The sequence below is a fragment of the Artibeus jamaicensis genome, unplaced genomic scaffold, assembly GCF_021234435.1.
Source record: "Artibeus jamaicensis isolate MK-2021 breed Jamaican fruit bat unplaced genomic scaffold, CSHL_Jam_final contig_311, whole genome shotgun sequence".
Taxonomy (NCBI): domain Eukaryota; kingdom Metazoa; phylum Chordata; class Mammalia; order Chiroptera; family Phyllostomidae; genus Artibeus; species Artibeus jamaicensis.
The window spans coordinates 7,069,499-7,093,138 of NW_026521717.1; positions in this window are offsets into that span (position 1 = coordinate 7,069,499).

Here is a 23,640-nt window from a genome sequence, read left to right on the forward strand (position 1 = left end):
CAATAGTGATGAAAAGGAAACTGGGACTCAAATCGATGGAGTGGACCAGAAGAAAGCAAATAATGGCCAAACAGAAAAGAGTCAAGAAGCAAGAATTCAAAGAAATGAGGAGAGTCTTAGGAACCTCCAGGACATCTTTAAACGCTCCAAAATCCAAATTATAGGGGTACCAGAAGGGGGAAAGGCACAGCCACCAGTGGAAAACTTATTTGAACAAATAATAAAGGAGAATTTCCCCAATCTGGCCAAGGAAATAGAATTCCAGGAAATCCAGGAAGCTCAGAGAGTTCCAAAGTTGGACCCAAGAAGAAACACACCAAGGCACATTATAATTGCATTAGCCAAGATTAAAATGAAGGAGAGAATCCTAGAAACAGCAAGAGATAAGGGGAAAGTCACCTACAAAGGAGTTCCCATCAGAATGTCAGCAGATTTCTCAAAAGAGACCTTACAGGCAAGAAGGGGCTGCAAAGAAGTATTCCAAGTCAGGAAATCCAAAGACCTACATCCAAGACTGCTCTATCCAGCAAAGCTTTCATTTAGAATGGAAGGACAGATAAAGTACTTCTCAGATAGGATCAAATTCAAGGAGTTCATCATCACCAAGCCCTTATTATGTGAAATGTTAAAGGGACCTATCTAAGAAAAAGAAGTTAAAAAAAACATGAACGGTGAAAGGACAGCAAACTCACAGTTATTAACAACCACACCTAAAACAAAAGCAAACTAAAAGGACAGCTAGATCAGGAGTGGAAACATAGAAAGGAAGATCCCAAGGAGGGTTAGCAACAGGGGAATGGGAGAAAGAGAAGGGGGGAGAAGGTACAGAAAATAAGTAGCATAGACAGTAAATAGAAAATAGATGAGGGGGGCAAGAATAGTATGGGAAATATAGAATTTAAAGAACTTGAGACACATGGTCATAAACTAAAGGGGGTAATGGTGGGGATGGGGGGTAGTGTGTAGGGGAATGAAGGGGGGAATAGAACAACTGTAATGGCATAATCAATAAAAATAAATACATAAAAATAAATAAAATAAAAAAATAAAAATAAAAATGGGCAAAGGACTTAAACAAACACTTCTACAAGGAGGATATACAAAAGGTCCAGAGACATATGAAAAGATGCTCAGCACCACTTGCCATCAGAGAGATGCAAATTAAAACCACAGTGAGATACCACTTCACACCACTGAGAATGACCCTCATAAACACACCAACAAACAACAAGTATTGGAGAGGATATGGAGAAAAGGGAACTCTAGTACACTGTTGGTGGGAATACAGACTTGTACAACCATTATAGAAAGCAGTAGGGAATTTCCTCAGAAAACTAAAAATGGAACTGCCCTTTGTCCCAGCAATTCTACTGCTGGGATTATATCCTAAGAACCCTGAAACACCAATCCATAAGAACTTATGCATCCCAATGTTCACAGCAGCACAATTTACAATAGCCAAGTGCTGGAAGCAATTTAAGTGTCCATAGGTAAATGAATGGATCAAAAAACTATGGTACATCCACACAATGGAACACTATGCAGCAGAAAGAAAGAAGGAGCTCCTACCCTTTGCAATGGCATGGATGGAACTGGAGAGCATTATGCTGAGTGAAATAAGCCAGGGGGTGAAAGAAAAATATCACATGATTTCACCTTTAACAGGAACCTAAACAACAAAACAAACAAGCAAAATATAACCAGAGACATTGAAATTAGAAACAATCTGACAGTAACCAAAGAGGAGATAGAAGGGGATAATGGGGAGAAAGGGAGGAAGGGTTTTCAGGAACAACTATAAAGGACACATGGACAAAACCAAGGTGGGGTGGAATCAGGGGAGGGAAATGAAGATGGCTGGGGTGGGGGGATGGAGTGGTGGGAGGAAAATGGGAACAACTGTACTTGAAAAACAATAAAATAATTTAAAAAATAAAATAAACCTTATGTTCATTGCAGAGTTATTTACGATTATGAAGATATGGAAGCAGCCCAAGTGTCATTAGTGGATGAGTTGATAAAACAACTATGGGACATCTACACAATGGAATACTACTTGTCTGTAAAAAATAAGAAAATTTTACCCTTTGAGACAGCATGGACATACTTGGAGAACATAATGTTAAGTGAAATAAGCCAGTAGGAGTAAGACAGATGAGTACCATACAATTTCATTCATATGTGGAATTGAATGAGTAAACTGAACTAACAAGGAAATTAGAGACAGGCTCATAGATAGAGAGCAGAATAACAGCTAAATAAGGGGGGGGTAGGTTAGAGAGTGAAGGGATTGAACAAACAGGAAAAAGTACTCATAGACATGGACAACAGTGTGGTGATTTGCAGAAGCAGGGTTAAGGGGACTAAATGGTATAGAAGAAATTAATAAATTCATTTCTTAAAAAAGAAAATAGCACCACATACTCTGGCCTTTGCTCTTGTATTTCTCTTTACACAATAACCACTATGCCCAGAAATCTACTTAGGCCTACTTCATTTCCTTCAAGTCTCTGCTTATATTGCTTCATTATGAGAAAACTCTGATCTCCTTATATAAAACAACACCTGTAACAACCCCTTCTGTTCTCCATTTCTGTTTACCTTAACTTATTTTTCTTCAGAACATTTTTCACCACGTGCCATAATATATATTTACTTTTCTGTTTATGGTCCAACTTCCTCACTAGGACAAAAATTTTCCTTTTTTATAAAGACTTTTCATTTATTTTGTTCATTGCTATACAAAAACATCTAGAATTGCACCTGACACACACTCAGAGCTTAATAGCTCTATATTGGTTGAATAAATTAAAGAATGAATAAACATACATTTAATTGAAGGTAAATTCATTATGAAAATTAAACAGAGAGATTATTACTGAAATGCTACATAGATTTTTAGTATGACCCAAGTTTTGCCTATATCTCCTTACCTATATCTGGATAATAGTGGTCTTTAGTTCAGCATAATTTGTGCTCTGCATGCTCCCGAGATAAAATAGGACTGTAACAAAATAAACACCAGTCTAGATCATTCTGGCCCTTTGAGTAATTACAGAGTGGTTGGTTCAGAAATACAATTTTAATCATTTACAATAATAAAATTATCTAACAATGTTTTGAAACCTTTACTCCACCTGTGTGTGCCCCAAACTGAAGGATGTCTGATTGATTATAAAACTAGGCAGGCCCTGGCTGGCGTGGCTCAGTGGATTAAGCGCAGGCCTGCGAATCAGAGTATCGCGGTTCGATTCCCGGTCAGGGCACATGCCTGGGTTGCAGGCCAGTTCCCAGCAGGGGACTCACGAGAGGCAACCACACATTGATGTTTCTCTCCCACTCTTTCTCCTTCCCTTCCCCTCTTTATAAAAATAAATAAATAAAATATTTTTAAAAAAACAGGCAGGTGTGCAGTGATCTGCATTACCTGGCTCAAAATAATCATAGTTCTTATACTGAGACCAGTTTAATTTGTCAGCAGGTCTACCAATTGTTTTCTATGAAGGAGTCCTAAACTGGGGTGTCCAACCTGCAGCCCAGGGGCTTCATGCATCCCAGGATAGTTACAAACACAGCCCAACACAAAATCATAAATTTACTTAAAACATTATGAATTTTTTAAAAAATTACATGTCACAGTGTATTTAACATGTGGCCCAAGACAACTCGTCTTCTTCCAGTGTGGCCCAGAAACACCAAAAGGTTGGACACCCCTGCAAAAGTTTCCATATCTTTAAGTAACAAAATCATTTTAATGAACTTTTTCCATATTTAAAATGACCCTACAAAATATGTTTGCAACCAAAACCAAATACATTGCAATCACCTCCAAGATTATTTGCAAATGTTTATGTTGGGGTTTCTATTTTTTATTAGAAGTATATCCTTTGAATTAGAAGAATATTCCAAAGAATATTTTTTTTGGAAATCATTTCCTTGACTAAAACAATATGTATTCCATAGCTGCTTTATCTAGCTACAAATCTGTAAAACTAAAATTAAGTAGTGTAAAAAGGCCAACTTTGATAGATTGTTAAAATAGATATCTTCAATAATAGACTTTCTGGGAAAATGTTAAAATTCTTTAATATTTCTAATAGACAGTTTGAAGATTAGCCAAATCCACTAACTAATATACATTAAATTTCTAGTATGTTATTTTTTATTCGATATAACTATTCAAAATATTTATAATATATTGCAATATTTTGCAGGAGATACCTTGAGATTGAATGTTTTATAACAGGCTTAGTCTGTAAAGAATATATAAAAAAGAAAAATGATATTTATATTTATATAAAATAGAGCAGATGACTACTAGCTGTCCTTATGCTAAATTAATATTACAATATATTTTTGAATTGCGGTGTCTGTATATAAAGTTGGCTTTTACAATGTGACTCCATTGTCAAACAAATTACTTTCATGTTGAAGATTATATACAGAAAATAAGTCAAGTCAAATCAAACTTTATTTCATTCTTTTTCTACAGCAATATCAGAATTCATTTAACTATTCATCTCTCCTAATGAAATCTGTTGTATACAAAATGCATGTGTGCCCACCAGCATTCCCAATTTGATCTGTTCTCACAAAAAGAACAAAATGTCAGAGTGGTGTGAGAGAAAGCACTGCACATCAGGTTACAGTCCTGGCTTTTCAGTCAAATAATGTGACTTGATTTTGTTTCCACGTGTGGAACATGTAGGAAATAAATCAGAGGGCATATAGAGTTTCTTCCAGCTTTGCATTGCTATATTTTCCCCCTTAAAACAAATATCTCTGAAAGTGTCAGAAAGACAGAGATAGGTTTTTTTCTTCAACAATGATTGCAGCAATCACATTTTTAATAAAAGCACAGAATTTTAGAGCTAATGAGATCTGGAAATTGTTGGAATGAGAGATTGGATGTTGTTGCCCATCCCCTCTTTACAGAACTTTTGCCAAAGTTTTCTTTATAAAATATGGTCATATCATACAATGGGTTAAAAGATTTTCCTTTTCTACTTACTCACCAGTTAATTTGGAACATCTTTAGACTTAGCACTAGGACCACAGATCCTCATAATTTGGATCACTGAACCACTTCTGGCCCATTTCCTGTCATGTCTCTTATTTTCCTTATGCATCCTACCAGACAATATCCAAAAAATCTATATACATTTTTACCTACTTTTTATTAACCTCCAGTGTCCTTATTCCCTTTTCTTCTTGTTAAATTCCTTCTTATAAGCATTTCACCCATTGAGGACTTACAGATATTTATTTACATTTCTGTCACAATCTTTATTGTATTGTACCTTTCTGTTAATGTCTGTCTTACTAAACTATTTCAATTTTTGGAAAAGAGATTATGTCTTACCATTTTTGTGTTGCCAGTGTCTAGTACCATGTCTGACAATAGCAAGTGTTCCATAAATATTTGCTTCATGTGGTATTGTATATTGCTTTAAGCAATGAACAGTAACCGCTATTAGCTTGCTCCAGCCTCAGTTGCTGATGTTAATACAGTGCTGTAAAAAATTACAAAAACATCTGAAGTATTTATAGTATTCCTCTTCACTGCTAGTATAAGGTTAAAAGGATATTCCTTGGGTAGGTTTATCATTCAGAGAAAAATAATCACATCCTTCACTATGCATTTTTAAAAATAAAGAAAAGGGTAGGTATTGATAGAAATTCATAAACACTTTTGTTTTCAATGGATGAAACAACTCTAGTAACAAGAAATATGGAAAGAATGAGAAATCAGTTTTCTCACCAAAAAACCTGCCCTAGGACATTTTTTGTCATTTGCAATCTCATCATTTGAGCCTCATCATTCACTTGCTGGTAATGAAACAAAAATGTAAAAGAAAAAACATCTCTCCCCAAAGAACTTCAGTAAGTTTAGAAAATAAAGTAACTATAAATTTGTGTGTCGAAATTTATTTACATAATCTTAATTATTGCAGTGATAGAAACAGCACCAAATCGTTTTAGGAAGAGTCTCCTACAAGCAAAACTGTTGCTGCCCTGAAGTGGTAATCAAACCCAAATAGACTCATAGAAAGTCCAGAAATAAATTCATACATCAATAGTCAAGTAAGCTTCAACTAGGGTGCTGAAAACATAAAATGGGGAAAATATAGCTTTTTCAATAAAGTGTCAGAAAAACTGGATATTCACATGCAAAAGAATTACATTGGACCATTATCTTGCATCATATGCAAAAATTGATGCAAAATGGATTGATGCAAAATGGAAACTGTAAAACTACTAGAAGAAAACATAAGTAAAAATATTCTTGACCTTAATCTATGCAATGATTTTTGGATATGGCACCAAAAGCAAAACAAGACAAATAGTATTGTATCAAACTAAAAAACTACTGTAGTTCTCATCCTTAATATCATTTTTATTAGAAAACTTTGTGCCATGAAAATAAGTGGAAGAAGCAGGAAATGTTCAAGTTGAAGTGCAGAAGAAAAAATATGAGGCAGAAGCCCAATTAAATCACTATCTTACACATTCATGGAAGCCACAGGAGCAGAACTATGAAAAACTGGAGGCCAGAGATGATGGCAGAAATTGTTTCAGTGCATGCTACTGTCTAGAACTTGTCTCAAATCTAGAACATCTATCATTATCTGATTGTTATGACTAGCTCTGAGAGAACTACCTTGCTCACACCAAAACAGTCCCTTTTGTTTTTTTGCCCTGAACCTGGTGACATTCTGGGTTCAGTCTGTTCTTAGTTGTGGCTAAATGTAGAGTGCACAATAAATCATGTATATTGTCTTAACTGAAAAAAAAAATCAACCAGTCAATAAATGAAAAGCTTCTGCACAGCAATGGGAACTATCAAGAGAATGAAAAGGCAAACTACAGACTGAAAGAAAATATTTGCAAATGATATATCTGATAACACATTATTACCTAAAATATAACATACTAACTCTATAGGAGGAAACTAATAGACCTTAAGAATCCTGAGTCATCAATTTAGAAGAACTAACACACTCCTATATTTATAGCGGAGCTATTTATAATAACCACATGTTGGAAACAGCCTAAGTGTCCATCAGTCAATGAGTGGATCAAAAAACTGTGGTACATTCACACAATGGAATACTACACAGCAGAAAGAAAGAAGGAACTCCTACCTTTTGCAACAGCATGGGTAGAACTGGAGAATATTATGCTAACTAAGTGAAATAAGTCAGTTGGTGAGAGATAAATGCCCTATGATGTCACCTATAAGAGGAATCTAATGAACAAAATAAACTAATGGACAAAACAGAACAAAAGGCATAGAAATATGGAACATAATAAAAGTGACCAGAAGGGAAAGGGATAATGTTGAAAAGGGGAAGACTAGTTAAAAAACACGTTTAAATGACTCACAGACATGGACAACAGTGTGGGAATTGACTGTGGGCATGGAAGGTTGGAGGAGGGTAAAGTCGACAAAATTGGGACAACTGTAACAGAGCAATAATAAAAAATGATTTAATTTTAAAAATAAAATAAGATTCTGCCCTGGCTGGTGTAGCTCAGTGGATTGAGCATGGGCCTGCGAACCAAAAGATTGCGGTTTGATTCCCCGTCAGGGCACATGCCTGGGTTGCAGGCCAATTCACAGCAGGGGCCAGTTCCCAGCAGGGGATGCACCAGAAGCAACCATACATTGATATTTCTGTCCTTCTCTCCTTCCCTTCCCCTCTAAAGATAAATAAATAAAAAATTTAAAAAATAAAAAATAAAATAAGATTCAGAAGATGAGTCCACTTGCTCATGCACCCAACTCGGACACTTAGCTGATCTTCTGAAAAACATGAACAGTCAATGGAATTTTAGCTGATATGAAGTTTGGGAGCCAAAGACTATAGAGGACACCTCAAAACCTAAGGAGGTTTTATAGGTGGACGGGGAAAGTCTCTGGGCATAGTGCCACCAGCCCCGGCTGCGGCCACACCAGTGGGCCAGCATCCACCAGCATTCATGGAGAGCCTTGTCAGAGAGCAGCCTAGAAGCACCCTCCCCTCCCAGGGCAGGGAATTCCCCAGACCCAGTCAGGAGCAACTGGAATATACAAAGTTGTTGGGGAGAACAAGGCTACACACAAACACAGCTAGTGGCACACCCAAGCTGCAGTGGCAAATGCTTATCAGGAGAGTGCCAGAGAGTGAGAGACATACTGTCTGAACCTGGATCTGGAGGAGGTGGAGGACCATGGCTGGCCAGGAAGGAGATAGACTTTGTTTGGAAAAGTTAGAGCATATGGAAAGCCAGAAAGTGGCTCAGCACTGCAGTGGGAGCTCCCAGAGAGACTTTTTTAAAAGGATGAGCTGTGGTATGCTGGGCAGGGACCATGTATGTGTAGCTGCCCTGCCAACAAGAAGAAAGGAATGTGGGTATGATTTGTTCTCACTCATTACAGCTGGGCAGATTGATCAAAGAGGTGGTTCTTGACCACAGCTGACCACACATTGGTGAAGTGTGCTGTGAGTGTGGTGGGCTGGGAACTGTGCATCTGAGATCATTTGAGGCCAGACTGGGCCCCCTTTAGTGGCAGAACCTCTAGGAAGGCAAGGTGAAGCCCAGCCCCTACCTTCTGTAGGAACAGGAGAAGATCTGCAAAACTGGCTGAGCAGGCTTAAACAACTCCACAAGAGTAAGACAGAAAGATGAACACCTAAAAGGGCTCATTTTGAACTCCTCATAGGGAGATAAAGTACACTGAGTCCTACGGCCCCAGTACACTGAGGGCATCAAAGCAGGAAGTTTAGAAAGTGTGTAGCAATAGGGATTCAAGGTGCCACCAAACCTTGGTTCATGCACAGAGGTGCTGTCTATACTGAGCAGAAGAGAACTGACACTCTTACACAGATTGTCACACACTTCACCCCACCATCAAATGGACAGCTATTTAAGCACAAACTATAAATTATTGGAAATAAACTGGGACAGACAAGATGGAAAGTGTAGAGGCGGGGGAACACACCTATAATTTTCCCAGAAGACTGAACAGTGCCTTCCAGGGGAGACAATGAAGCCCCACCCTCTCAATTGCAACAGAAGTTTCCTTTAGAAGCAGTGAAGGAGATACAGGCAGTGTTGCAAGAAGTTGGACAACCCACCCTGGGAAGTTGAGCTGATAAAAAACCAGGGTAGATGTGGCAGGGGAGAGTGGTGGGTGTAAAATGGGACAAGTGTAGTTGAACAACAGTAAAATAATTAAATACAGTTTATTAATAATAAAAAAAACAGAAATGAATCTAGAAAGAAGTCAGGAAGTGAACACCAAATAGTTGACATGAATTTCACCTCACTCTCCCTCAAAAATTGCATATTTTTTCTTTCTTTCATCTTTTTTCCTTTCATGTAGCCTTTCAATATTTCCTTTTTTGCTTCAATTTTAACTCACTATTATTGTTTTTTATTTTTCTCTGATTATATATATTTTTCATATTATTGTTATTTCAAATCACACACAGCACCCTTTTCTGGTCTTACTCCATTTTGCCTTCTTCCTGACCTTTCTTATTGTTGTAAACTTTATTTTCTCCCACACTATGCCACATTCCCATTTCTTACTCCTACTTATTTCTCCCCTATTACCTCGAAAACATTCTTCCTTTCTTAAGTCAGCTCACATTCTTTTCTCCTTTTTATAATAGTCTTATTTCCTTTCCATTTTCATGAAGTGTGACTAATTGGGTGAGCTATCACAGTTATTGGTGTTCTTCTCCAATAGAATTCCTATTTGTATGTACTTTTTTGCATATAATTTTTTATTTAATTATTGTTAAAGTACAGTTTTCCATATTTGTTTGTACTTTAAATCCCATTAGATATTCTCCCTCTGTCTTACTGCATTTTGCCTTCCACTTGCTTTTGATCAGTTGAGTTAGAAATTTTATTTTAATTTTTTCTTTTTCTTAGCCTGGGTTCTATTTGTTACTCTTATTAGTGTTCATCCCCCATTCTTTCAAAATCCTTTTTCTTTATTGTAAATATCACATACTCACTTTTTCCCGTTGGTACAATATTCTTACTCCCTTTCCACCTATATTAATCTTCATTCAGCTGTCATTGACCCTGCTATGATTTTTCAGCAATTTTGTTCCCATTGGTTCAATACCCTTTTAATTTTACTTCAAACCACATGGTATTCTCTTTTCTTTTCTTATTCCATTTCACCATTGGCCTTCCCTGTTTTACTTAAGTTTTAAATTTTATTTTCTCCTTTATTTGCCTTATATTTATTCCTTAGTCTTACTTTTTCTCCTCCTTCTTCCCACTCATAATCATTTTTCCTCTTTTAGTCATCTCATATTCCCTCTTTCCTACCTTCTAATATTCTTAATCTCCCTCCAACTTTATTAATCTTTCCTCAATTGCTGTTGATATTTCTAATGTGGTAGGGTTTTTTTTGTTGTTGTTCTTGCTGGGGTGGGTTTGGTTTTTTGGTAATATTGCTTTGTTAACCAACACCTGTAGAATAAGCATACAAGACAAGGTGGGAGCTGTGACTACCAGTAAGCCATCTAGAGAGGAAAACCCAACAAGTTAGCCACCACCAAGAGAACCCCAAATACAAAAAGAGTACTCACACAAACTGGGTAAAAGGCAACACTAGAGCATCCAGATAAGGAAATCAAAGACTACACCAAGTTCCACAGAACTCCCACCACAGATGTCCAGTCCATGAAGACAGGCAGGCAAAGCAGAGCATCCTGAGATTCAGAAACAAACAAAAAGAGTAACCTAAAATGGGAAGACTAAAAAAGAACCCTCAATCGAAAGGAATAGAGGAATCCCCAATAAAAGACCTAAATGAAATTGAGGCAAGCAATTTTTCAGACAATTTAAAAAATAATTAAAAAGATATTCAGGGAACTCAGTGACAACTATAAGGAACCGAGTGGGAACTACAACAGCATGAAAAAGAAAATAGAAACTATAAACCAGGAAGAAATTAAGAACTCAATATCTGAAATTTAAAAATACACTAGAAGGAAATAAAAGCAGGCTAGATGAAGCAGAGGACCAAATAAGCCAGCTCGAAGACAAGAAAGAGACACCTAGGCAGAGCAACAAAATGAAAAAGTATGAGGATAGTTTAAGAGACTTCAGACAACATGAAACATAACAACCTTCACATCACAGGAATATCAGAAGGAGAAGAAAAGTGCAAGAGATAGAAAATCTGTTTGAAAGAATAATGACAGAAAACTTCTTTAACTTGGTCAGGAAAAGTCATGCAGGTCCAAGAAGCAGAGAGGACCTCAATTAAGATGAACACAAAGAGATCTACTCTAAAATACATCATAAGTAAAATGCCAAATTGTAAAGACAATGAGAGAATCTTAAAAGCAGCAAGGGAGAAATAGATAGTAACATACAATGAGGCTCTGACAATGCTAGCAGCTGATTTCTCAACACTACGAGAAACAAAAACCACAATGGAATGGCAAGAAATATTCCAAGTAATGAAAAGCAAAGACCTACAACAAAGACTACTCTATCCAGGAACATTGCCATTTATAATGGAGGGTGAAATAAGGAGTTTCCCAGGCAAAAGAAGGCTAAAAGAATACATCCACACCAAACCCACAATGCAAGACATGCTAAAGGACTGCTTCAAGAAGAGGAAGAAAAAGAGAAGAGGAAAACTACCAAAGAAAAAAAATGGAAATATAACCAAAGACACTGAAATACAGTACAGACTGACAGGACCCGAGGAGAGAAGGGAGGAAATTTCAGGGGAAAGGGGGAAGAAAGGTTTACAGGAACAAGTACAAAGGACACATGGACAAAAACTAAGGGTGGGGGAAATGGGAGAGAGGTGGGAAGCATTGGTGGTGTGAGCTGGGATGAAAGTAAAAGATAGAAAACTGTACTTGAGAAACAATTAAAATAAATAAATTTTTTAAAAGAAATGGAAATGAATAAGTATCTATCAATAATAACCTTAAATGTACATGGATTCAGGAGTGTCCAAAATTTGGCATCTCTGGGCCACACAAGAAAAAGAAGAGTTCTCTTAGGCCACACATTAAATAAACAAACACTAATGAAAAATTTTCATCCAGGGATTCCACTACTGGGCCTCTACCCTATGAAACCTGAAACACCAATTCATGAGAACCTATGCACACAATGTTCATAGCAGCAAAATTTTGCAATAGGCAAGTGCTGGAAACAGCCTAAGTGCTCATCGGTAAATGAGTGGGTCAAAAAGTTGGTACATTTACACAATAGAATACAATGCAGCAGAAAGAACGAAAGGAACTCCTAGCTTTTGTTACAGCATGAGTGGAACTGGAGAGCATTATACTAAGTGAAGCAGTAAAAGCCAGGCAGTAAAAGACAAATACAATATATCTCACCTATAGTGGGAACCTGAACTACCAAACAACAAAAGAACAAAACACAACCAGAGACTTAAAAATAAAGAACAAACTGAGAGTGACCATAGAGGAGGGTGAACAGAAATAATGAGGGAAATACGGGGAAGGAACAAGTCAAAGAACATATGAAGGACCCATGGTGTGGAAAACATTGGCAGACTTGGCTATGCAAACAAGGGTGTGGGTGGGCCATGGGAGAGGAACAATGGAAAAAGTGAGAAATCTGTAATTGAACAATAGAAAAATACTTTAAATAAATAAGTAAATAATTTAAAATGGCCTGGATAAAGATTTCTTTTTTTTCACATTGGAAAAAACTGCTTTTTAAAAAAGATTTATTTAATTATTTTTCAAGTACACTTTTCTGTCTTATACTCCCAAACTTGAACACCACCCCCCAGTGCTCCCTACCTCCCTCCTATTTCCCCCCCACCGGCCTTAGTTTTTGTCCACGTATCCTTTATACTTCTTCCTGTGAATTCTTCCCCTTTTCCCCTGTGATTCTCTCCCCTTTCCACTCTGGTCCCTGTCAGCCTGTTGTGTATTTCAGTGTCTTTGGTCATATTGTGCTTGCTTGATTTTTTTGTTGTTTAGGTTCCTATTAAAGATGCGGTCATATGGTATTTGTCTTTCATGGCCTGGCTTATTTCACTCAGCATAATGCTTTCCAGTTCCATCCATGTTGTTGCAAAGGGTAGGGCAATTCCATTGTGTATATGTACCATAATATTTTGATCCGTTCATTTACTGATGGCCATCTAGGTTGCTACCAACTCTTGGCTATTGTAAATTGTGCTGCTCTGAATATTGGTGTGCATAGGCTCTTTTGGATTGGTGTTTCAGGGTTCTTAGAATATACTCCTAATAGTGAAATGGCAGGGTCAAAAGGCATGTTCATTTTTAGTTTTCTTAGAAAATTCCATACTGTTTTCCATAATGTTTGTACAACCCTCCAATCCCACCAACAGTGAACTAAGGACCCCTTTTCCCCACAACCTCTCCAACATTTGTTTGTTGCTTTGTTCATGATAGCCATCCTGACTGGTGTAAAGTGGTATCTCATTGTGGTTTTAATTTGCATGTCTCTGATAGCTAACGATATTGAGCATCTCTTCATGTGTTTCTGGATATTCTGTATGTCCTCCTTGGAGAAGTGTCTGTTTAAGTCCTTTTCCCATTTTTTAATTGGGTTTGTTGTCTTCTTAGAGTACAGTTGTGTAAGTTCTTTGTATATTTTGGAGATTAAACCTTTGTCTGAGGTATCATTGGCAAATATGTTTTTCCAAACAGTTGGTTCTCTTTTTATCTTAATACTGTTTTCTTTAGCTTGGCAGAAACATTTAATTTTGATGAGCTCCCATTTGTTTATTCTTTCCTTTATGTTCCTTGCTCTAGGGGACATATCAGTAAAAATGTTGCTGGGTGAAATATCTGAGATTTTCCTGCCAATGTTCTCCTCTAGGATTTTAATGGTGTCATAGCTTATAGTTAAGTCTTTTATCCACCTTGAATTTATTTTGGTGTATGGTGTAAGTCGGTGCTCAAGTTTCATTTTTTTGCATGTAGCTGTCCAGTTCTCCCAACACCATTTGTTGAAGAGGCTATCTTTACTCCATTTTATGTTACTGCCCCCTTTGTGGAATATTAATTGACTGTAGAGAGTTGGGTTCATTTCTGGGCTCTCTGTTATGTTCCACTGGTCTATGTGCCTGTTTTAATGCCAGTACCAGGCTGTTTTGATTACAGTGGCCTTGTAATACAGTTTGGTATCAGGTATTGTCATCCCTCCTACCTTGTTCTTCTTTCTCAAAATTGCAGCTGCTATATGGGGTCATTTGTGGTTCCATATAAATTTTTGAAGTGTTTGTTCTATTTCTGTGATGTATGTCATTGGTATCTTAATTGGTATTGCATTGAATCTGTAAATTGCTTTGGGCAGTATGGACATTTTGATGATGTTAATTTTTCCAATCCATGAACACAGTATATGTTTCCATTTGTTTATGTCTTCCTTGATTTCTTTCTTTAATGTTTTCTTTCTTCAATGTTCTCTTTTTTTTAATTTTCTTTCTTCAATGTAGTTTTCTTTATACAGGTCTTTTACCTTCTTGGTTAGGTTTTTTCCCAGACATTTTATTTTTCTTTTTGCTACATGGAATGGCATTTTTTCTTGATTTCAGCTTCTGCTGTTTCATTGTTACTATACAAAAATGCCTTTGATTTGTGGATATTGACTTTATATCCTGCTGTTTTGCCAAATTCATTTATTACGTTGAGCAGTTTTGGGGTAGATCTATAGAATTTTACATATTCACTATCATGTCATCTGCAGTGACAGTTTTGTTTTCTCCTTTCAAATTTGGATGCCTTTTATTTCCTTTTCTTGCCTGATCACTGTGGCTAAAACTTCCAATACTATATTGAATAGAAGTGGTAAAAGTGGACAACCTTCTCTTGTTCCTGATCTTAGTGGAAAGGATTTTAGTTTTTGCTCATTGAGTATGATGTTGGCTGTAGGTCTCTCATATATGGCCTTTATTATATTGAGGAATGCTCCCTCTATTCTCACTTTGCTGAGTGTTTTTATCATAAATGGGTGTTGTACCTTATCAAAAGCTTTTTCTGCATCTACTGATATGATCGTGTGATTTTTGTCTTTGCTTTTGTTTATGTGATGTATTACATTTACTGATTTGCGAATATTGAACCCTCCTTGCATCCCTGGAAGGAATCCCACTTGGTCATGGTGTATGATCTCTTTAATGTATTGTTGGATGTGATTTGCCAATATTTTGTTGAGGATTTTAGTGTCTATGTTCATCAGCGATATTGGCCTGAAGTTTTCTTTCTTTGTCGTGTCTTTATCTGGTTTTGGAATTAAGATGATGCTGGCTTCATAAAAAGAGTTTGGGAGTCTTCCATCATTTTGGGTTTTTTGGAATAGTCTGTGAAGAATAGGAATTAGCTCTTCTTTAAATGTTTTGTAGAATTCTCCTATGAAACCATCTGGTCCAGGGCTTTTGTGTAACAGGAGTGTTTTGATTACTGCTTCAATTTCATCTGCTGTTATTGGTTTGTTCAGGCTTTCTGCTTCTTTTTCATTGAGTTTTGGAAGATTACATTTCAAATTTCTTGGCATGCAGTTCTTCATAGTAATTTCTCACAATCCTTTGTATTTCTGTGGTCAGTTGTAATCTCTCCTCTTTCATTTCTTTTTTTTTTTTAAATTCTCTTTTGCTATTTTTTTTAATATTTTATTTATTTATCTTTAGAGGGGAAGGGAAGGAGAGAGGGAGAGAAACATCAATGTATGGTTGCCTTTCATGCACCCCCCGCTGGGAACTGGCCTGCAGGGAACTGGTCTGCAACCCAGGCATGTGCCCTGACTGGGAATCAAACCGCAATTGTCTGGTTCGCAGGCCCGAGCTCAATCCACTGAGCTACACCAGCCAGGTGTAGCTGGTGTAGCTCATTTCTGATTGCATTTATTTGGGTTCTCTCTGTTCTGTTCTCGATGAGCCTGCTTAAAGGCTTCTGGATTTTTTTATCTTCTCAAAAAACCAGCTCCTGGATTCATTGATTCTTAGAATTTTGCTTTTAGTCTCTATGTCATTTAATTTTGCTCTGATCTTGGTTATTTCCTTCCTTCTACTTGCTCTGGGCTGTCTTTGTTGTTGTTCCTCAAGTTCTTGTAGGCATAGGGTTAGGTTGTTTGTTTGAAATTTCCCTATCTTTTTTAGGTAGGCCTATATTGCTACAAACTTCCCTCTCAGGACTGCCTTCACTGTGTTGCATAAGTTTTGGGTTGTTGTGAATTTGTTTTCATTTGTTTCCAGAAACTTTATGATTTCTTCCTTAATTTCATTCTTGACCCATTTGTTATTTAATAGCATAACATTCAGTTTCCATGATTTTGGGTGTTTGGGGTTTTTTCCTTGGTGTTGGTTTCTAGTTTGTGTCCCTTGTGGTCAGAGAAAATGCTTGATATTATTTCAGTTTTGTTGAATTTGTTGAGGCTCATTTTGTGTCCTATCATGTGGTCTATCTTTGAAAGTGTTCCATGTGCACTTGAAAAGAATGTGTATTTAGCTTCTTTGGGGTGAAGGACTCTATATATATATATCAGTTAATTCCATTTCATCTAGGGTGTTGTTTAATGCCACAATATCTTTATTGATATTTTGTTTGGAGGATCTGTTCATTTTTGACAGTGGGGTGTTAAAATCCCCTACTATAATTGTGTTGCTGTCAATATCTTTCTTGAAGTCCTCTAAGATATTTTTTTGTATATTTGGGTGCTTCTATTTTAGGTACATATATATTTATGATGTCAATGTCTTCTTGGTGGATTCTTCCCTTGAGTATACTGAAGTGACCTTCTGGGTCTCTCTTTATGGCTCTTTTTTTGAAGTCTATTTTGTCTGATATGATGATTGGTACCCTGGCTTCTTTTTCTTGTCTGTTTGCTTGTAAAATTTGTTTCTAGCGCTTCACTTTTAGTCTGTGATGGTATTTTGTGCTGAGGTGGGTCTCTTGTAGGCAGTAGATGTGTGGGTCATGCTTTCTTATCCATTCTGCTATTCCATGTCTTTTGATTGGAGCATTTAATCCATTTATGCTTAAGGTTATTATTGATGGGTATTTATTCATTGCCATTTTTGTACTTGTGTTCCTCTCTGTCTCTCTCTTTTCCTTCCTTTCCTTAAACCAGTCCTTTTAGCATCTCTTGCAGAGCTGATTTGGTGGAGGCATATTCTTTTAGACTTCTTTTGTCTTGGAAGCTCTTTATTTGGCCTTCTATCTTGGTGGAGAGCCTTGCTGGGTAAAGTAGCCTTCGTTGTAGGCTTCTGGTTCTCATTACTTGGAATATTTCTTGCTTGGAGTGTTTTCATTGAGAAGTCAGTAGCTAACCTTACTGGGGCTCCCTTTCCTTTTACTTCTTTTTTTCTTCCTGGCTGCCTTTAAGATTCTCTCTTTGTCTTGGAATTTTGCCATTTTAATGATTTTTTTGTCTTGAAGTGGGCCTCTTTGGGTTTCTCTTGATTGGAACTCTCTGTGATTCTCTGGATTTGTGTAACTTTTTTTTTCTCTCATCAAATTAGGGAAATTTTCCATTCTTAGTTTTTAAATAGGTTTTCTATCTATTGTTCTTGTTCTTCTCCTTCTGGTATCTCTATTATTCAGATATTATTGCGTTTCATATTGTCTTGCATTTCTCTTAGTCTTTCTTCATTCTTTCTGAGCCTCTTTTTCTTTTCTTGCTCTTTCTGGGAGTTTTTTTCTACTTTGTCCTCCAACTCACTCATCCAATCTTCTGCTTCATTGATCCTGCTTTTAATTCCTTCTACTGTTTTCTTCAGTTCAGAAATTGTAATCTTCATTTTCCCTTAGCCATTGCTGATAATTTCTATTCTTTTTTTTCATGTTGATATAGTTTGTGGTGAGTTCATTGTAGCTCCCCTGTAGTTTCTGGTAGCTCATTGTGAGCTCTTTGAAGTTCCTGATAACCAGTGCTTTGAATTCAATATCTGATAGTTGACTTGCCTGTATTTCATTTAACATTCTTTCTGAGGCTTCCACCTTTTCTTTCATTTGAGGATTGTTTCTTTGTCTTCCCATTGTTTGTGAGACTCTTCTTGTTTGCCTCAGCTTCTTAAATTGATGTGTTCTGACTCCCTGGGTTTATGGTGTGAACTTCTGTGATAGTATACCTGTGAAATTCAGTGGTACAGTCTCCTTCAGATATCTTGATGTTCTCCACTTCCACCTCAGCTGTAGCTATCTGGTCCATCTGTCGCAATCTCTGGTCTCTTATTTTCATAAATGATGGGAAACTATTGGTTGAATGCACTGTTTCTCAGTCGATCTATCAGGATTTTCTTCCCTGGGTATAGGAACTGGAATTGCTCTGTCCCACTCTGTTGCCATCTTCCTCCCACAAGATTACTTTAAAATATATATAATAATGGCTAACAGGTATTTCAAATATTGTTCAAATTTGCTTATCATAAAAAATGTAAATCAAAAGCACAAAATTTCATTGTATCCCTGGTAAAATGGCTAATATCAGAAAAAGAATAGATAAGTATTGAGAGGGATATGAATAGAAAGTAACCCTTGTTTACTGCTGGTGGGAATATAAATTGGTATACTGTTATGGAAAATATTATGGAGATTCCTAATAAAATTTAAAATAGTACAACCTTGTGATCTAGTAATCCCACTTATGTGTATATATCCAAAGAAAATGAAATCAGGATCCTCAAGAGATGTCTGAACTCCCATGTTCATTTTAGCATTATTCACAATAGCCAAGATATGTAAACAATCTAGGTACCTGCCAGTGGATGAATGAATAAAGAAAATGTGGTATATGCATACAGTAGGATACTATTTAGCTTTTAAAAAAGGAAATCCTGTTATTATGGCAACATAAATGGGTCTATTGGACATTATGCTAAATGAAAAAAGCCAGATGCAGAAAGACAACTATTATATGATCTCACTTATATATGAAATCTAAAATATTCAATGTCATGGAATCAGAGATTAGAATGGTGGTTACCAAAAGCTGGGGGAAAAGGAAGAGGAAGGGGAAAATTTGGTCAAAGGGTACCAAGTTTGATTCTGTAAGATGAATACATTTTAGAGATCCTCCTCCCACTCTCCTGTTTCTAACCCTCTATATGATCTCCATTTGTGTGATTCTGTTCCTGTTCTAGTTGTTTTCTTCATTTGCTTTTGTTTTTGTTTTAGGTATTGGTGTTAAATAATTGTAAGTTTTCTGTCATTTTACTGTTCATATTTTTATCTTATTTTTCTTGGATAAATCCCTTTAACAATTCATATAACAAGGGCTTGGTGATGATGAACTTCTTTAACATGACCTTATCTCAGAAGCACTTTATCTGCCCTTCCATTCTAAATGAAAGCTTTACTGGATAAAGCAATCTTGGATGTAGGTCCTTGCCTTTTATGATTTGGAACACTTCTTTCCAGCCCCGTCTTGCTGGTAAGGTTTCTTTTTAGAAATCGGCTGACAGTCTTATGGGAACTCTTTTGTAGGTAAGTGTCTTCTTTTGCTGCTTCTAAGATTCTCTACTTATTTTTTTCTTGGGTAATATAATTATAAAGTGCCTTGCTATGTTCCCTTGGGTCCAACTTCTTTCAGACTGTCTGAGCTTCCTGGTCTTCCTGGAAGTCTATTCTTTTGCCAGATTGGGGAAGTTCTCTTTCATTATGTGTTCAAATACGTTTTAAATTTCTTGCTTTTCCTCTTCTCCTTCTGATATCCCTATAATTCAGATGTTAGAATGTTTAAACATGTCCTGGAGGTTCCTAAGCCTCTTCTCATTTTTTTTGGATTCTTGTTTTTTCATTCTTTTCTAGTTGAATGTTTCTTTTTTTCCTTCTGATCCAAACTATTGATTTGAGTCCCAGTTTTCTTTCTGTCACTGTTGGTTCCCTGTATATTTTCCTTTATTTCACTTAGCATAGCCTTCATTTTTCATCTAATTTGTGACCACATTCATTCAATTCTGAAAGCATACTGATTACCAGGGTTTTGAACTGTGCATCTGATAGGTTGGCTATCTCTTTGTCACTTAGTTGTATTTTTTCTGGAGCTTTGATCTGTTCTTTCATTTGGGCCATTTTTTTGTGTGTCTTGACAGCCTGGCCTGTTATGTAGTAAGGGGTGGAGACTTAGGTATTTACCAGGGTGAGGTAACCCATGTCTCTGTGTTATAATGCTGTATGTGGGGAAGGGGTGTGAGAGGGAACAATGGCACTTGCTCCACTCTCTGTCTGATTTCAGTCACTTCCCCCACTACCTACAAGCAAAATGGGCCCTTCTGGTGCTGATTCCCAGGTGGGTGGGTTTGTGCACAGTCTAGGACCATGTGGGTCTCTCCAAAAAACTCTCTGATGAGGCTGGGGGTTTCTTCCACTACTGCCTGAACAGCTACTGGTGTTTTCTTTTTTTTACATATATTTTATTGATTATGCCATTACAATTGTCCCATTCCCCCCCTTCATTCCCCTTCACACCCCTCCTCCCACAACCCCCCCTTTAGTTCATGTCCATGTGTCATAAGTTCTTTAGCTTCTACATTTCCCACACTACTCTTGCCTTCCACCTGTCTATTTTATCCCCCAATGTCTATGCTACTTATTCCCTATACCTTCTCCCACCTTCTCCTCTTCCCACTCTCCTGTTGCTAACCCTCCATGTGATCTTCATTTCTGTAGCTCCACTCCTGATCTAGCTGTCTGCTTAGTTTGCTTTTGTTTTAGGTGTGGTTGTTAATAACTATGAGTTTTCTGTCCTTTCACTGTTCATATTTTATCTTCTTTTTCTTAGATAAGTCCCTTTAAATTTCACATAAGGGCTTGGTGATGATGAACTCTTTGAACTTGACTTTATCTGAGAAGCACTTTATCTGCCCTTCCATTATAAATAAAAGCTTTGCTTGATAGAGCAATCTTGGATGTAGGTCCTTGTTTATCATGACTTGGACTACTTCTTTGCAGCCCCTTCTTGCCTGTAAGATCTCTTTTGAGAAATCTGCTGACAGTCTGATGGGAACTCCTTTGTAGGTGACTGTCCCTTTATCTCTTGCTGCTTGTGGGATTCTCTCCTTCATTTTAATCTTGGCTAATATAATGATGATGTGCCTTGGTGTGTTCCTTCTTGGGTCCAACTTCTTTGGGACTTTCTGAGCTTCCTGGATTTCCTGGAAGTCTATTGCCTCTGCCAGATTGGGGGAGTTCTCCTTTATTACTTGTTCAAATAAGTTTTCTACTTGTTGCTCTTCCTCTTCCCCTTCTGGTACCCCTATAATTTGGATGTTGGAACGTTTAAAGATGTCCTGGAGGTTCCTAAGCCTCTCCTCATTTTTTTGAATTCTTGTTTCTTCATCCTTTTCTGTTTGGTCATTTTTTTTTCTTCCTTCTGGTCCACTCCATTGATTTGAGTCCCAGTTTCCTTTTTGTCACTATTGGTTTCCTGTGCATTTTTCTTCATTTCACTCAGTGTAGCCTTTATTTTTCATCTATTTTGCAACTAAAATCAACCAGTTCTGTGAGCATCCTGATCACCAATGTTTTGAACTGTGCATCTGATAGGTCGGCTATCTCTTGGTCGCTTAAAAGTGTTGGCTCTGGGGCTTTGATTTGTTCTTCTGATTGAGCCATTTTTGGTCAGATTGTGCCTGTTTTATATGAGGTGCGGAGCCTTAGTTGTTCACCGGGGAGGGGCAACCCAGTCTCTGGGTTGTGATGCTCTATGCGGGGGTGGAGTCAGAGAGGGAATAATGGCACTTGCTCTGCTCTCTCTCAGATTTCGGTCCCCTCTGCCACTCCCCACAAGCAAATTGGCCCTTCTGGTGCTGATTCCTGGGTGGGTGGAATTGTGTACATTCTAGGATCCTGTGGGTCTCTCCCATGATCTCTCCTGTGAGGCTGGGAGCCACTCCTGTCATTTCAACCCCCACGAGTTTTTTCAATCAGTGTTTTTAGTTGTTATTTCTCATTGCTGGAGCCCTGGGTTGCATGGTCTGTCTCACTGTCCTTTTTTTTTTCCTGGTTTATCTTCATGCATGAATGTGTGTCCATGGTCAGCCAACCTCCTTTGCATGCCTCACTGGGTTTGCTCATTTCCTCCTTGTGCCCGCTTCTGCCAACCACCACCATGTCCTGCTGGGACCCCTCTCTGCCAGCTGCCAACTCTGCCCTTCTTATTGGTCTAGATGAATGGTTCCTTGTTGTCAGATTTTGATACAGTTCAATTTTCTGTTTGTTCTGGTTGTGTTTTTGTTTCTATATCTTTGTTGTCCTTAAATTTGGTTGTGCAAGGAGGTGCAGTGTTTCCACCTATGCCTCCATCTTGGCCGGAAGTCTGACACCCCAATAAAAAATAGATATATTGCCTCCTTAGCAGAAAAGTATGTATAGTCATCCATTTAACAATATAGTGTTAAGGCAATAACAATCAGCCTATTAACATCTAGCAAGTTGTAGGTGCAAAATAAATATTACATACTAAAAATAGATTTTCTAAAAGTTACATTTCCATTATTCTCTATCACAAAGTTTAAAATGAAACAACAGAAATTGGCATGTGTGATATTTTCAATAATCTGAAATAGATTACAACTGATTGAATGTATCAAAATGATATGAGGCAAAACATCTGTTTTCAAACTAAATTAGGATAAAATCTACATGTAAATCTATTATATTTAATACCTCCCATACTAAAAATGAAATAATGAACAAATAATGCTAAATTATGTCAGTATTTCTAGGCCTTATTTAAAAAAAACGAATGTTCAAGTACCCTTTGATCAGAATCAAAATAAATGGAAAATCAATGGATTTTGGCCACTAGTCATGATTAGAGATATTACATATTATATGTTGTTATATATAAAGTATTATGATACTTGACAGAGGAAAATTCTCACATACCATGAAAATAAACCCATGTTATTTTTGTTGGTATCATTTCATTTATCTGAAATCAATGCCATAAGCTTCATTAATTATGTTGTTTTGCCAAAATAATAATTTGATCAATGTGTGCAAATAATCATCTTCAGAGAGACTGCCACTTTTTTAATCTTACCACATACATGATGGAGATTTTAATTCTAGATTTATCAAGAAGTAGTTATATAGAAATAACTATTTTTGTAAAAGTCTACTTTCATCTTTATATGTATTATAAACTGGTGCCTGAATATCACAGACTGTATGTTAAATATTTTTGAGCCCTTACTCATTATGTATTTGGTATAAGTTATCTTTTAGGAATTATGAATCTATTTAGAATCTTATTATAGTTATAATATTTTCCTTTTAAAAGCATACACATTTATAGTTTGTGTCCAACTTCAAGGCATCAATACATGTTAAGAACATGTATTCTACAACAAATCCTGATTTTTTCAGAAAAGATGTATGAAATGTGTTGGACCTCTGAAAAGAAAAGTGGATCAGTGAATTTATTGGAAAGTATCTTAGAAGATTTTAGGAAGTGATTACATATGGCATTGAAAGTGATGTTTGTCTACTGAGAATCACTTTTCATTTTATAGGTGAATGCTTTTATAATGACAAAAGGGGCTACCCTGGTTCATTCATATTTTTGGCTACTTGTTTTCTCCAGATCACCCATTCTTGCCAATTCAAGAGGATCAGTGCTGCCAGTACAAGGAAAAGATTCTTCTCCTCCATGCCC